Source organism: Thamnophis elegans, unplaced genomic scaffold (genome assembly GCF_009769535.1).
Source record: "Thamnophis elegans isolate rThaEle1 unplaced genomic scaffold, rThaEle1.pri scaffold_46_arrow_ctg1, whole genome shotgun sequence".
Lineage (NCBI taxonomy): Eukaryota > Metazoa > Chordata > Lepidosauria > Squamata > Colubridae > Thamnophis > Thamnophis elegans.
In genome coordinates this window covers 225,152-238,306 of record NW_022473897.1, presented here as the reverse complement: position 1 = coordinate 238,306, position 13,155 = coordinate 225,152, and the positions used below count along the sequence as shown (strand labels likewise).

The 13,155-nt window shown below is 38.4% G+C and overlaps 1 pseudogene; it reads right to left on the bottom strand.

The window, feature by feature from the left end:
• Positions 1-5,671: 5,671 nt before the first annotated feature.
• Positions 5,672-6,580, bottom strand: LOC116523559 (annotated as a pseudogene).
• Between the last annotated feature and the right edge of the window lie 6,575 nt (positions 6,581-13,155).

Here is a 13,155-nt window from a genome sequence, read left to right as displayed (position 1 = left end):
TGGGAGTATACTCCTAGTGTTGGGTAGGCAATATAGATTCATATACAATAACAAATGGTCGATGTTGCTTTAAATGGGTGAATGTACTTAACAGCTGTAATTAACTTTGTAATAAGAGGGAGTCAGGAAAGCTCACTCTTTCTCTCTACTTGTCCTATGCTTGATGACTACTTGCTCGCTTGATGACTGGAACATGAATTGCGATTGTAAGCAATTGTTTGTTCTTTCAATTGTGTTTGGACACACATCTACTATCACTGCTTGTGAAGCTATTGTTAGTAGTAAATCTACTTGTTTTTACTAGCAGTGTCTGAGACTCTATTCGTGTGTTTCTTCTACTAGCAATGTTCCTTCTCTCTAGCTGTACATTCCACTGTGCTACTTTCTGTCCCCCAACGGAGATACCTCTAACAATTTATCTCACTTTTTCAGTTGAAATTGTACTTAAAAAACCAATTGTTTATTATATGTACATAATATAGGTTCACTGAAAGTTTTAAAAAGTTATTTAAGTAGAATGGTAATGTATTTCAAATAACTGCATCTTAAAGAAATGTCTTAGATGCATAGGCCTATTATCTGGCTTATTTAAAGACCAAAGTAAATATCTACAAAATGCTCATCTTGATTTCCATTGGGGGAAGGTGCACTTCCCCATTCTCTGTCCAGAGAGAAAGAGAGATTGGTCCCTTTACTGATGAAACAATTTTCATGTTTGTCCTATGATGATGGAAAAGAGTAGAATGGAAGAAAGAAAAAAAGAGTGGGAAAACTTGTTGTTTTTGCATGCATTTTAATCAGTAGAAGCAATTATTCTGACAACTGAAATATCCAAATCAACCTTTCAAAAAGAGAGTGCTACACACCAGATGGTAGTACAAACCAACTAAAAGCAAACTGTGCACAATGTGCATCTGATAGAAAAACAAAGCTGAAATAAAATATATCTATATACAGTATTAAGGATCATATGGCTCATTTTTCTGTAGCTCAAGAGTTTATTCTCTCCTGTTACTAAAGCCAAAGAGAAAGCAATTCACAAATAATGGTAGGCAAGCAAAGGAAAATGGCACTCCTAAGTTTTGTGTAACCCTTGCATGCTAATTTGTCAAAGGAAAGAAGTAAACATTATGTCCTTTCATTTATGGAGAAACTTTAGCTTTATGTAATGCACTGCCAATATTAACATGTTCATTGGAAAGCATTAAGAGGCTTCCAGAACTGACCTCCAAAATAAGGACAGGGTGGACTTTCTAGCAATCATTCTAACATTAATTCAGTGGGGAATGTTTTTTATCTGTTGTGGTCCACTGGCAGCCAGTGGAGCTGGTGGCAGAGTCAGAAAGTGAGGAGGTTGGAGAGGAACATGGGCCAGTCCTGGAGTGTGGGGAAGGCTTGGATGAGGGCTCTGTGTCTGAGGCAAAGAGGGGACCAAGGCCATCTGGTAGTTATTTACTGCCTCAGGAGCCTCTGGGCCTGACATCAGTGAGTCAGAATAACAGCGGGAGCCTGTTCCCAGTGAATGCAGAACTGCCAGAAGGCAAGAACAATTAAGAAAACAGGCTCAACTTGGGAGCAAGGCTTGGAATTGATTGTCCCACCCCCATAAGACATAAAAGATGAGAGAACGAGATGTAAGCTTTTGTCGGAAGCAATTAGTTCATCAGGTTGGGGCAAGCTTTGAAAAGTTCTGTCTGACTGTGCTAAGTTTGGCCTTGTAAAACTAATTTGGCAATTAGGACTCTGAAAGCATTCCCAAGGCAATAAGGTGGGTGCTTATCAACATTCTGATGAAAGACTGTGGCAACTCGAGCAGACATATGTCAGAATCTTCACAGACTGTTTGTGAAGCCTTGCATGGTGTGAATGACCATAATTCCCAGCTGTATGAATAAAATATGGTTTTGGGGACTAAGATTGTGATTTATGCTTTTTCAGGAAGCCTAGGTCATAACATTATCTCTATTGCACCAACCTAAGAGTTATTTGTCAGAAAAGGTTGACCACAGCTATAGATTCCCACTCTCTCGGCCTTCCGGAAAGCCACTAAAACCTGGCTATTCCGGCAGGCCTGGGGCTGTTGACCTTATGAACGAGGTCCAGCCCCACCCAGATTGAGTGTATGGTGTGTTGCTTTTAAATCTGTTTTCTCTTTCCCCTTTTTTAACTTTTTATCTTTTTAGTTTTCTATGTTGTAAGCAGCCCGGAGTCCTACGGGTTTAGGCGGCATATAAATTTATTAAATTACAATTAGATCAGTTCCACAGCTGGTCATGCAACTCATGAAGAATATAGGAACCGAGGTGGCGCAGTGGTTAGGGTGCAGTACTGCAGGCCACTTCAGCTAACTGTTATCTGCAGTTCAGCGGTTCAAATCTCACCGGCTCAAGGTTGACTCAGCCTTCCATCCTTCCGAGATGGGTGAAATGAGGACCCAGACTGTTGGGGCAATTTGCTGACTCAATTTGCTAAAAATCTGTAAACTGCTTAGAGAGGGCTGAAAGCCCTATATAAGTCTAATAAATAAATAAACAAACAAACAAACAAACAAACAAATAAATAAATAAATATAAAACAAATATGAAAATCTTAACCAGACCATACAAGGGGTGAGGTAGACCAGACAGGAAACATGTCCAGATGATCTAATAATTAAACAAAAGTATCTGAGAAAGAACACAGCAACATTAACCCTTAACCCTTGACTGTTGCAACTTGGAGATATTTACAGTCTGGTTTCTGATCTTGAATATTTGTCACTAGCAACTATAGCACATTAGCCAAGACTGTTAAAGATGAATCTCAAAGAGGAATTGCTACATTCAAGGTGCTGGTGCTGGTACTGGAAGCCATGTTTCTGATGAATTTGGGTCAGGTTTTATATACAATTCCCAATTCTGAATGCAGCATCAGTGACCCTCTTCCATATCTTCACAAGGAATACAAACGAGGAAACCTCAACATTTTTTATATATAAAGTTTTTAGTTTATGTCATTTTCATAACATATAACCCATGTATACTATTACATAACCAACATTGTATTATATTATTAATTAATTAATTGTTTACATCAATTCGTCTTACCATCAACTACCATCAAAAACAATTATTGGCTCTTCTGTTCTCCATTTACCATATTGGTACCTTATCCATCACTTTCTTCTCCCTCTCTCCTCCTTCTCCCTGCCTCCTTTCTTCCCTCTGTCATCCTTCTTTCTCTGCTTCCCCTTTCTCTCTCCTCCTCTCTCCCCTTTCTACTCCTTCTTTCTCTCTTTCTCTTCCCCCCTCCCCACTCTCCTGTCCCTCTCTTCTTCTCTTACTTCTCTTCTCTACTTCACACTTTTCAACTCATTTACTTGGTGTATTTCAGCCACTGAGCGAGCTCCATTTTATGTTGATGGTGTTTATAATTCCTTTTAAATATGCATATTTAATTTTGACATATATCTTCCTCCTTTTTTTAAAAAGAGAAAAAAGTATACATATATAGTAATTGTATTTTTAAAACCACCACCCCTAGCCTATTTTTGGATGGTTACAATTCCCAGCTATTCTCATCAATATATTTATATAATTATGCATCCTTACATGCCCCACATTTGTGATTCTGTCTTTATAATCTCAATAATTTCCCATTGTAGCAATAGCAATAGCAATAGCAGTTAGACTTATATACCGCTTCATAGGGCTTTCAGCCCTCTCTAAGCGGTTTACAGAGTCAGCATATTGCCCCCAACAACAATCCGGGTCCTCATTTCACCCACCTCGGAAGGATGGAAGGCTGAGTCAACCTTGAGCCAGTGAGATTTGAACAGCCGAACTGCAGGTAACAGTCAGCTGAAGTGGCCTGCAGTACTGCACCCTAACCACTGCGCCACCTCGGTAAGTAAGTATATTTCATGTTCCCTCTCCATTTTTTCATATCTTGGCTTAGGTTATCCTTAATTGTCTTTAAATAACAATCCTTACTGTTCAATTTTCATTACAATTCCCTTAATCTACTATATAGAATAATAAATGGCACACATCACACTTTGTTCATCCTCTTAGGAGGAAACCTCAACATTGTAGGCATTCTGTCTAAGATCTATATATTTTATAACATGATGAACTTCATTGAACCAACCTCTAGTAATCTGTTAAGGGTCCAAAGATTTTTCTGTTGCAACTATTTTCATATCTCAGCTTGCCAATGAACCATGTGGGGAGGGAAAGGGAGTTAGAATATGTCCCAGACATCAAGATGTCAGCGTAAGAACAAAGGACATTCCAACAGGTGTTTACAGAAACTGAAAAGACTTCCCCACATCAATATCCGGAGACCATATTAGACGATGGGACCTGAGATAATTGGGGTGGTGGTAGGATTCGAATTTTAACTATAGGCAAAGATCCAGACTTGGTTTTGCCATAAAACATGCCCAAGTAATGTACTCAGTAAAGTTTTGCATAGAGAGATTGGATTGTCTTGATAGTTAGTTAGTTAGTTAGTTAGTTTATTTATTTATTTTATTTAGTTTGTAAACATGTACAAGGTTACAGTATAAGTATAAACTTAAATATGAACATAGTAAATGGGTACAAATAAATGGAGACAGTAGGACAAGTACGGTAGGCACTCTGGTGTGCTTAAGCATGGCCCTTACAGATCTCTTAGGAATGGGGTGAGGTCCATGTCTTAGGTTAAAATTATGGGGGCTCAGGGATGTAGCAACAGAGTCAGGTAGTGCATTCCAGGCATTGACCACTATGTTGCTGAAGTGATATTTTCTGCAATTGAGTTTAGAGCTCTTTACCTTGAGTTTGTATCTATTGTTTGCCCATGTATGATTGAGGTTGAAGCTGAAGTAGTTGTTAACAGGTAGGGCATTGTAGAAGATAATTTTATGCTTAGGTCAGACTGCAGATGGTATAGTTCTAGGTTCTCCAAGCCCAAAATGTCAAGTGGCATAGGATATTCTATTGTGAGCAGAGGAGTGGTATACCTCTGGACTGTCTCAATTGTATTAATATTCAATATACAGTGCTGATTCCAGGCAAATGGGCTATATTCAAGAATTGGTCTAGCAAAGGTGTTGTATGCCCTAGTTTGCAATACAATATTACTGGAGAAGTTTGCTTTACTTGGGTTGACATAGGCTTTTTGATGACATTCTGTAAATTTATTTCTGTATTCTTAAGTAATACATGAGTCTAATTTTATACTTCAGTTATTTTCATGCAATTAATCTTCCCTCAAATTATATTCGGCAATCTTGTCTCATTCCTTTGTTGACCTGGACCAGAACATCTATGTCTTTTCTGGACTAGTCACCTCAACATAGTCCATATCTAAAAATGGTCGACACAATTAAAAATCTTTGGATAATCAATGAATCACAGACTGACTTTGGGTGGGATATTTTGGGGCTTTTTTCTTTATCTATAATGCATCAGCAATCATTATTTTATTTTCCAAAACCATCTTGAATATCAGGTATCTGCCTTTATCAAGGCAGCAAACATATAATAATACACTTGGTTTTCAAATTTTCCCAAGAATAGCAACACGCTTGAGGTGATAGTAAAGCTCACACTCTCCTAGTTTCTAGCTTAGTGCCTTAACTGCAAGATCACGTGGCTCCACACTTCCTCATATCTGATGCAAAATAGGCAGCACTGATAAGAATTTATGTTATTCTGTCCTTTTCTCTTTTGAGCTGCTCTTTTTTGTTTAAATCAGGCCTCAGCACAATGATGTACACCTTGGGAGAAAAGATACAAAGCAGTAATCCAGCACTGGAAGACATAATGGAGAAGATTTCCACAACAACCATATATTTTCCCTTTGAACTCAGGTATGCTGGAATAAAAGACAACCAAACACTGCAGAAGACCAACATGCTGAAGGTGATAAATTTGGCTTCATTGAAAGCATCAGGCAATTTCCTTGCTAGGAAGGCCAGTGTGAAACTGACAATGGCAAGGAAGCCCATATAACCCAAGACACCGTAAAACATGAAGGCAGATCCTTTGTTGCACTCCAGAATGATTTCTTCTGCTATTGACTTCATGTCAGCATCTGGGAATGGGGGAGAGATGATCAGCCATATAACACAAATTTTAATTTGAATAAAGGAGCAGCAGGATACTATAAACGTGCCAAGTCTGGTCCCCACCCACTTGGTCATCTTCGACCCTGGCTTGGTAGCCATGAAAGCTAGAACTACAATTATGGTTTTGGCCAAAACACAAGAAATCCCCACTGAGAAGATGATGCCAAAAGCAGTTTGACGAAGGAGACATGTCATCTTGTTAGGTTTCCCAATGAATAGCAAAGTACAAAGGAATGATAACAGGAGAGCAACAAGGAGGATATATGTGAGGTTTCAGTTGTTAGCTCTGACAATGGGAGTGTCCTGATGCTTAATAAAGATCCAAAGGACTCCAACTGTGATTAAAGAGAAGAAAAGAGAAGAACTGGCCATAACTGTTCCCAAGGTTTCTTTGTAGTTCAAGAATGTTGCAACTTTGGGGAGACACAAAACCTGCTTCTTATTGGGATAGTGATCTTCTGGACATTGAAAACATTCATCCATGTCTATGAAAGAAAATATTGATGTTGAAGTTGCATTGAAACAATAAAAACTAACTGTACAAGTGTTCAAAGTGAGGACTTCCCATTAATTTCTGAAAAATGTATATTATACATTGTTACTTGACCTCAACTTATATTTGCATACATCTATTTCTTGCTACCAATAATGAACATGCTTACAATTCAATTATTTATCCCTATTTTATAATCTAATGTGCCAAGTGAAACCACTGGCAGAAAACAGAACATATTCCCATGGTACATTTGTCAACCCAATTCATTTGGTGAGGTAAAGGTATACAATATCTCTTACCCTCCCTGTTAGAAATCTTCCCTTCGGGACACCGGAGACAATCATAGCAGCAAAATAGTTTCCCTTCTATTTTGATCTTACTGTAGCCTGAATAGCACTTCTCATTACACAGAGAAAGTGGCTGGGTCTGTCCATAAATTAAAAAAAAAATAGAAAAGGTTTATCTTTGGAAACTAGTCTTTCAGTATTTTTAGAATTATCTTTCCATTATACTTTTCTTTTGATATAGTAATGTGGGACAACAAAGCCTGGTTTTGTGTTGAAAAGATTTAAACCATTTTTGCCTCAGTGCAAACATATAGACCACAATACATAATTTTTCACCAATAAAAATATCAATTTACAGAGGCTTTGATTTACAAATGTTCCTTCATTTTCTTTATTATTGAACTTCTGTGAGGAATTAGCAAATGGGAAAATTTTCTCATAGAATTTACATACAGGGTATGAACTCTCTTGGTTGCCTACTCCTTTTTCTCCATTAACCCACCTACCCTAGAAGGTATCCAAGGAATCACCAATGAATGACTTCCTAGGTTTATCAGCTAGACTACAAACACATAGTGTCACAGGTGGAAATGAGCACCTCACTATGTTTTGGATACTTCTGGATTGAAAGGATCAGCCAGCTGTTGTCCAAGGGACACCTGAACGTCTTAACAGCAGCATACAGAGAAATAGACTTAAATCATCAATATCTAGACTAGACCTTCTCTATAGCTTTTAACCATCTCAGCAGAGACGAAATTCCAGGAAATTCCAGGAAAAGATTTTTTTAGGTTGATGGAAGACTTAGAAGAATTTGAAAGCAGATTCATGGAAATCTACCAAGATCTAATACTGGATGGAACCAATAGGCACCTAGGTCTGACAAAAACTGAGATGTATGGAAACCATTGAGTAGACAGCACATGGGTGCAACAATATCCAGGAACACCATGAGCAAATGGGGATATCCAGTTGCTTCTATTCTTTGTGATTGTGGTGACATTCAGACAACAAAACATATGTATGCCTACCCTTTGTACCTCATTAAGTGTTTATTTGAGGACCTCATGGCAGTGTTATGAAACACAATGAATATTGCTAGTTTCTGAGCAAAGTTTGTTTAATTTGTCCATATATTTACCTAGTATTTTTTTTATTTTTAAATGCTGTCCATTTTTTTAACTATGATGCTTCTGACACAAAATAAAAAAACAAAACTAGGCTGGAGAGGCTTCAGGAAGAGAATATAATTCTATTTCTGAAGGTAATTGTGGTGAAATAGTGTGGCTCTAAAGTGAGCTTTAGAAGTAGTGAAATCTGGACTGAGCTCAATGTGAGTAGTCCATACCTGGTTAAATCTGCTTGGCCACACAATATCATCTTCATAAATGGTGACCATTTTTTCACTGGAGTCCTTGAGGTCTATGCTTCCAACTTGGACTTTCTTAAAAGACAAATTTGAAAATGTGATCCAATTGATGATATCAAATCCAGTCTCTAATTCTCCATTTTCATTGAAGCCAATTTTTTGCCCGGCACTATTATTAAATGCAATCCTTCGGATAATGTAGTTGAGCTAAATCAGAAAATAAGTCAAATAGAGATATATCAGTATGTATAATATACATACATACATAATACACACACACGTGTACCGTATATACTCGAGTATAGGCCGACCCGAATATAAGCCGAGGCACCTAATTTTACCACAAAAAACTGGAAAAGTTATTGACTCGGGTATAAGCCTAGGGTGGGAAATGCAGCAGCTACCGGTAAATTTCAAAAATAAAAATAGATACCAATAATGTTTTTGAATATTTATTTCAAAGAAAAACAGTAAACTAGCGGTGTATTCAATGAAATACTTCACTCACCTCATGATGCTGATGTCCCGCTGTGATGATGATGTCCCGTGCAGCCGCGGGAGCGATGTCCCGCCTCCTATGACACACGGCACAGTGATTCCTATCATTGGATCACTGTACCAGAGGAGGTGGGACATCGCTATGTGGCTGCTTGCCATAACAAGGAGGAGGTGGGACATCGTTGCAGAGCGGCAGGAGGGGGAGGAAGGGGAATCGTAAGACAGCCCTGCATTACATTAGAATGTGAGGAGGGGGGATGGTGCGGTGCGCGCTGCGCGGCAAACTGACACAGAGGGAGGGGAAACTCACAGGGGCACTGGGCCATTCACGAGTGTCACCCAGCGGCATGGCCCCGCCCCCTTTTCTCCTCCATTTCGGGCAAATTTTTCACTGACTCGAGTATAAGCCGAGGCGGCTTTTTTCAGCCCAAAAAGTGGGCTGAAAAACTAGGCTTATACTCGAGTATATACAGTATGTGTATGTGTATGTGTATGTGTATGTGTATGTGTATGTGTATGTGTATGTATATGTATATGTATATGATGTATATGTATATGTATATGTATATGTATATGTATATGTATATGTATATGTATATGTATATGTATATGTATATGTATATGTATATGTATATGTATATGTATATGTATATGTATATGTATATGTATGCAGGTCTTAGCGTATTCGGGTCTTTTCCCGTGTAAAATTGAGAGTATCTTGGCGATGTTTCGATGCGGTCCCACTTGCCATCTTCAGGCTGGTGCCTTCAGCTTCGTGCTTGTGTGAGCAAAGCGTGATAGGAGCTGTCGTCTTTCTATAAATATTGGTGTTTGTGGAGTGCTGGCTTTGTTGCTGTAAGCGGATTTTTTGGCTGTGTTGTAACATCTTGATTGGTTGAAGGAGTTGATGTTTGCAGATTAGTCAGCTGTTTTGTAACGTCCTGTGTGGCTGAGGTACTGGCTGTGTGTTCTTTTGTGTTGTAATGACCTGGGTAATGGGCTGTGTGATGACATCCTGAGCTCTATTGTAGTGATATCCTGAGTACTGTGCTGCAACCTCCTGCGGGTTGGCTGCATTATTATATCCTGTCTCTAATTCTCCATTTTCATTGAACCCAATTTTTTGCCCGGCACTATTATTAAATGCAATCCTTCGGATAATGTAATTGAGCTAAATCAGAAAATAAGCCAAATAGAGATATATCAATATATCAGTATGTATGATACACACACACACACACACACACACACAAAATTGAGAGTATCTTGGCGATGTTTCAATGTGGTCTCACTTGCCATCTTCAGGCTGGTGCCTTCAGCTTCATGCTTGAATGAATATTGGGTTTTTACTGTTAATTATTTTTACTCACATTTTCTTTTGTGTTTTGTCCTGCAGTCCCCCCCCCCCCCCCCTATTATTGTAAGCCGCCCTGAGTCCCCTCAGGGAAAAGGGCGGCCTATAAATGCTTAATAAAAAATAAATAAATAAAAAAAATAAAAGTGCCAGGCTGGGTGGGAATCCAGAACTCAATCTGCAATGCTCCAAAGAATTTAAACTCATATTAAAAAAAAACCAAAAACCTTCCTTGGTCACTATCCATGCCTCTTTGCCTTACTGGTATGTGTAATAGAATAAAGGTAAAGGTAAAGATTTCCCTCACACATATGTGCTAGTCATTCCGAACTCACCTCCATTTCTAAGCTGAAGAGCCAGAGCTGTCCGAAGACGTCTCCATGATCATGTGGCTAGCATGACTAAATGGCAAATGCACATGGGACGCTGTTACCTTCCCACCGAAGATAGTTCCTATTTTTCTACTTGCATTTTTACATAGTTTTGAACTGCTAGGTTGGCAGAAGTTGGGACAAGTAATGGAAGCTCACTCCATTATGCAGTGCTAGGGATTAGAACCACCAAACTGCCAACCAAACTGCCGACTTGTCATTTCTGATTGACAAGCTCAGCATCTTAGCCAGTGAGCTACTGTGTCCCTTATCTGTAGAATACATAGAAACAATTGTATATATGAAGGAACTCACAGAAAACTTGATTTGTTTGGTCTTCTCCTTCCCCTAAGACAAGGGTGTCAAAGTCAATGCCCAGGGACTAGATCTGGCCTCTCGGGTCCTTGGATCTAGCCTATGGGGCCACCCTTGTCACAGCAATGCTCGGGGTGCTTCTGCCAGTGAAAACAGAGCTTGAGGGGGCCACACGCAGTCCTCCTGGACTGCCCGGGGCACAAGTGATGTCATGCTGACATGCCCCCTGGCCATGCCCACCCCTGAGGTCAAACACAACCCTGATGTGGCCCTCAATCAAGTTTAACAACCCTGCCCTAAGATGTCTTGGCCACATTGAACAAACCCACTGGATAAGAGATGGAGAACAACTGATTCAGCCAAATCTATGATTGTGCCAGGACTCAAATTGACCGGGCGGAATTGTTACTTTATTGACAGAACGGAACTATTTTCTATTTGTTTCAATTCTCCTGTTCCTCTAAACAGTGGAATGATTTTGTGTTTTGAGTAATCAGCTCAATCAACAGAATGATCACATTGTTCTTTTGAGAAACAAACAAAAGCAATATGTCTCACCTTTGTTCTCAGTTCCATCATAGAACTGAATGAATGATAGAATTAATTCAAGAAACTTAAATTATTTTTCATTTGGCTAATTTTTCATTTTTCCATAGATGCACTGGCCATGTACAACAGTTAATTTTCATCTTTTAAACTAATCACTGTTGTCCTGGCTCAATTTTATTCAGGTGTATTTTCAAGGAAAATTTAACACACACACAAATACTACCTCTTTTTTTGGTACCTATTTGGCACATCAGAGCCAATTGCAACAGGGAAACTTTTTTCCTGTTATTTGGTCCTAATATAATCTTCATATAACTTGCTCTTATTTCATATTTTAGTTTATATTTGGGAGAATAAAGTAAAATAAAAATCCAACCAATGAAACCATTGTTCAAAGTTGCTTTCCAAATTCCTAAGGAATCTAAGCATCTGTTCTGAATCAATTGCTTTTTTAAAAGTTAAATTACTAATATCCCCAAATAAAATAATTTTCCTCCCTCCCTTCCTTCCTTCCATCCTACCTTCCTTCCTTCCTTCCTTCCTTCCTCCTTCCCTCCCTCCCTCCCTCCCTTCCTCCCTCCCTCCCACTAAGAAAATTTGGTAGGGAGTAGTTTGCTGATGCATTAAAATATCATTTTAAAAAAGAGAGAGGTAATACTAGCATACCAAATTTAAGCAAAATTAAGCACTTTAAAGCTAAATAGAGCATGTATAAGTGGGACCACCAGAGATACAGTGAGTCAGAATGATATACTCTCCAAAAAAGTGTTCTCTCCATCAACCATCAAAAATGCCTTCATCCTAAGGCACCACAAAGTACTCTTGACCTCAATAGCAGAAGATGGCATGCCACTTTGACAAATGACTTTTGCACTTCATCCTCTTGATAGAAACTATCACTGTTCTGCTAGATTTGATAACCATATGAATTAGGTTCTGCAATAAGGAAATTGTAGGAAAAATCATATTTTTTGTCATTCCACTGTTTTTGCTACTGTACTATGCAGCTTGTTTCTCATTCCAACATCCCAACATGCAATAGAATAGCTCATATTGAAATGAATAAAGAATATACTATCATAAAAAATATATATATTTGGGGAATGTTAATTATGGATATGGGCATTTTAGAACTTTGAAATGTTTCTAATGGGCTTTTTGTATTTAGCCTTCTAGTCAAATATTTTAGATTTGATTTGGGTCTCAGGGATACTTTTGAGATTACTATAACTGTAAATTGCTCTGGTGTATTGTATTTGGGCAGTATAGAAATCATACCAACCAATAAATAGTCAATGCTTTATTTTGTCCTGATTTTTATGGACTTATGTTCATTGCCAGCCTCATCCTGATTCTCCCCCGCACCCTCCGGTCATGATGCATTCAGTGAAAGCTAGCTCATATGTTTATTCTCCTAGTACGATATTTTCCTGCAAAAGTGTAATGGAAAATGTTTTCACCAGTGACATTGAAAAGAAATCAGTTTTCATATGTGATTATTTCCCCTGTAATTATCAAATCAACCATGATTACTTCTACGCCTTAAAAGTATCACAGATAAATTACAAGGTTAATAGGTACATAGACAGGCATAATTCCCTCTGTCTACTAACACAATTGTCCAGATAAAACTCCAAGAATAAGTTAACTGAAATCAGTGTGTCAGATTTAAATATCAAAGTAAATATACATGTTTTGGAATCTAGGTGGATGATGTAAATGCAAGATGATGGTGATTGTGGCATTGGTTGTAGTAACATTGACATTTCAAATTGTTCAGAACAGGTCTTCTGTGAAATGTCCCATGAGCCACCCTCTT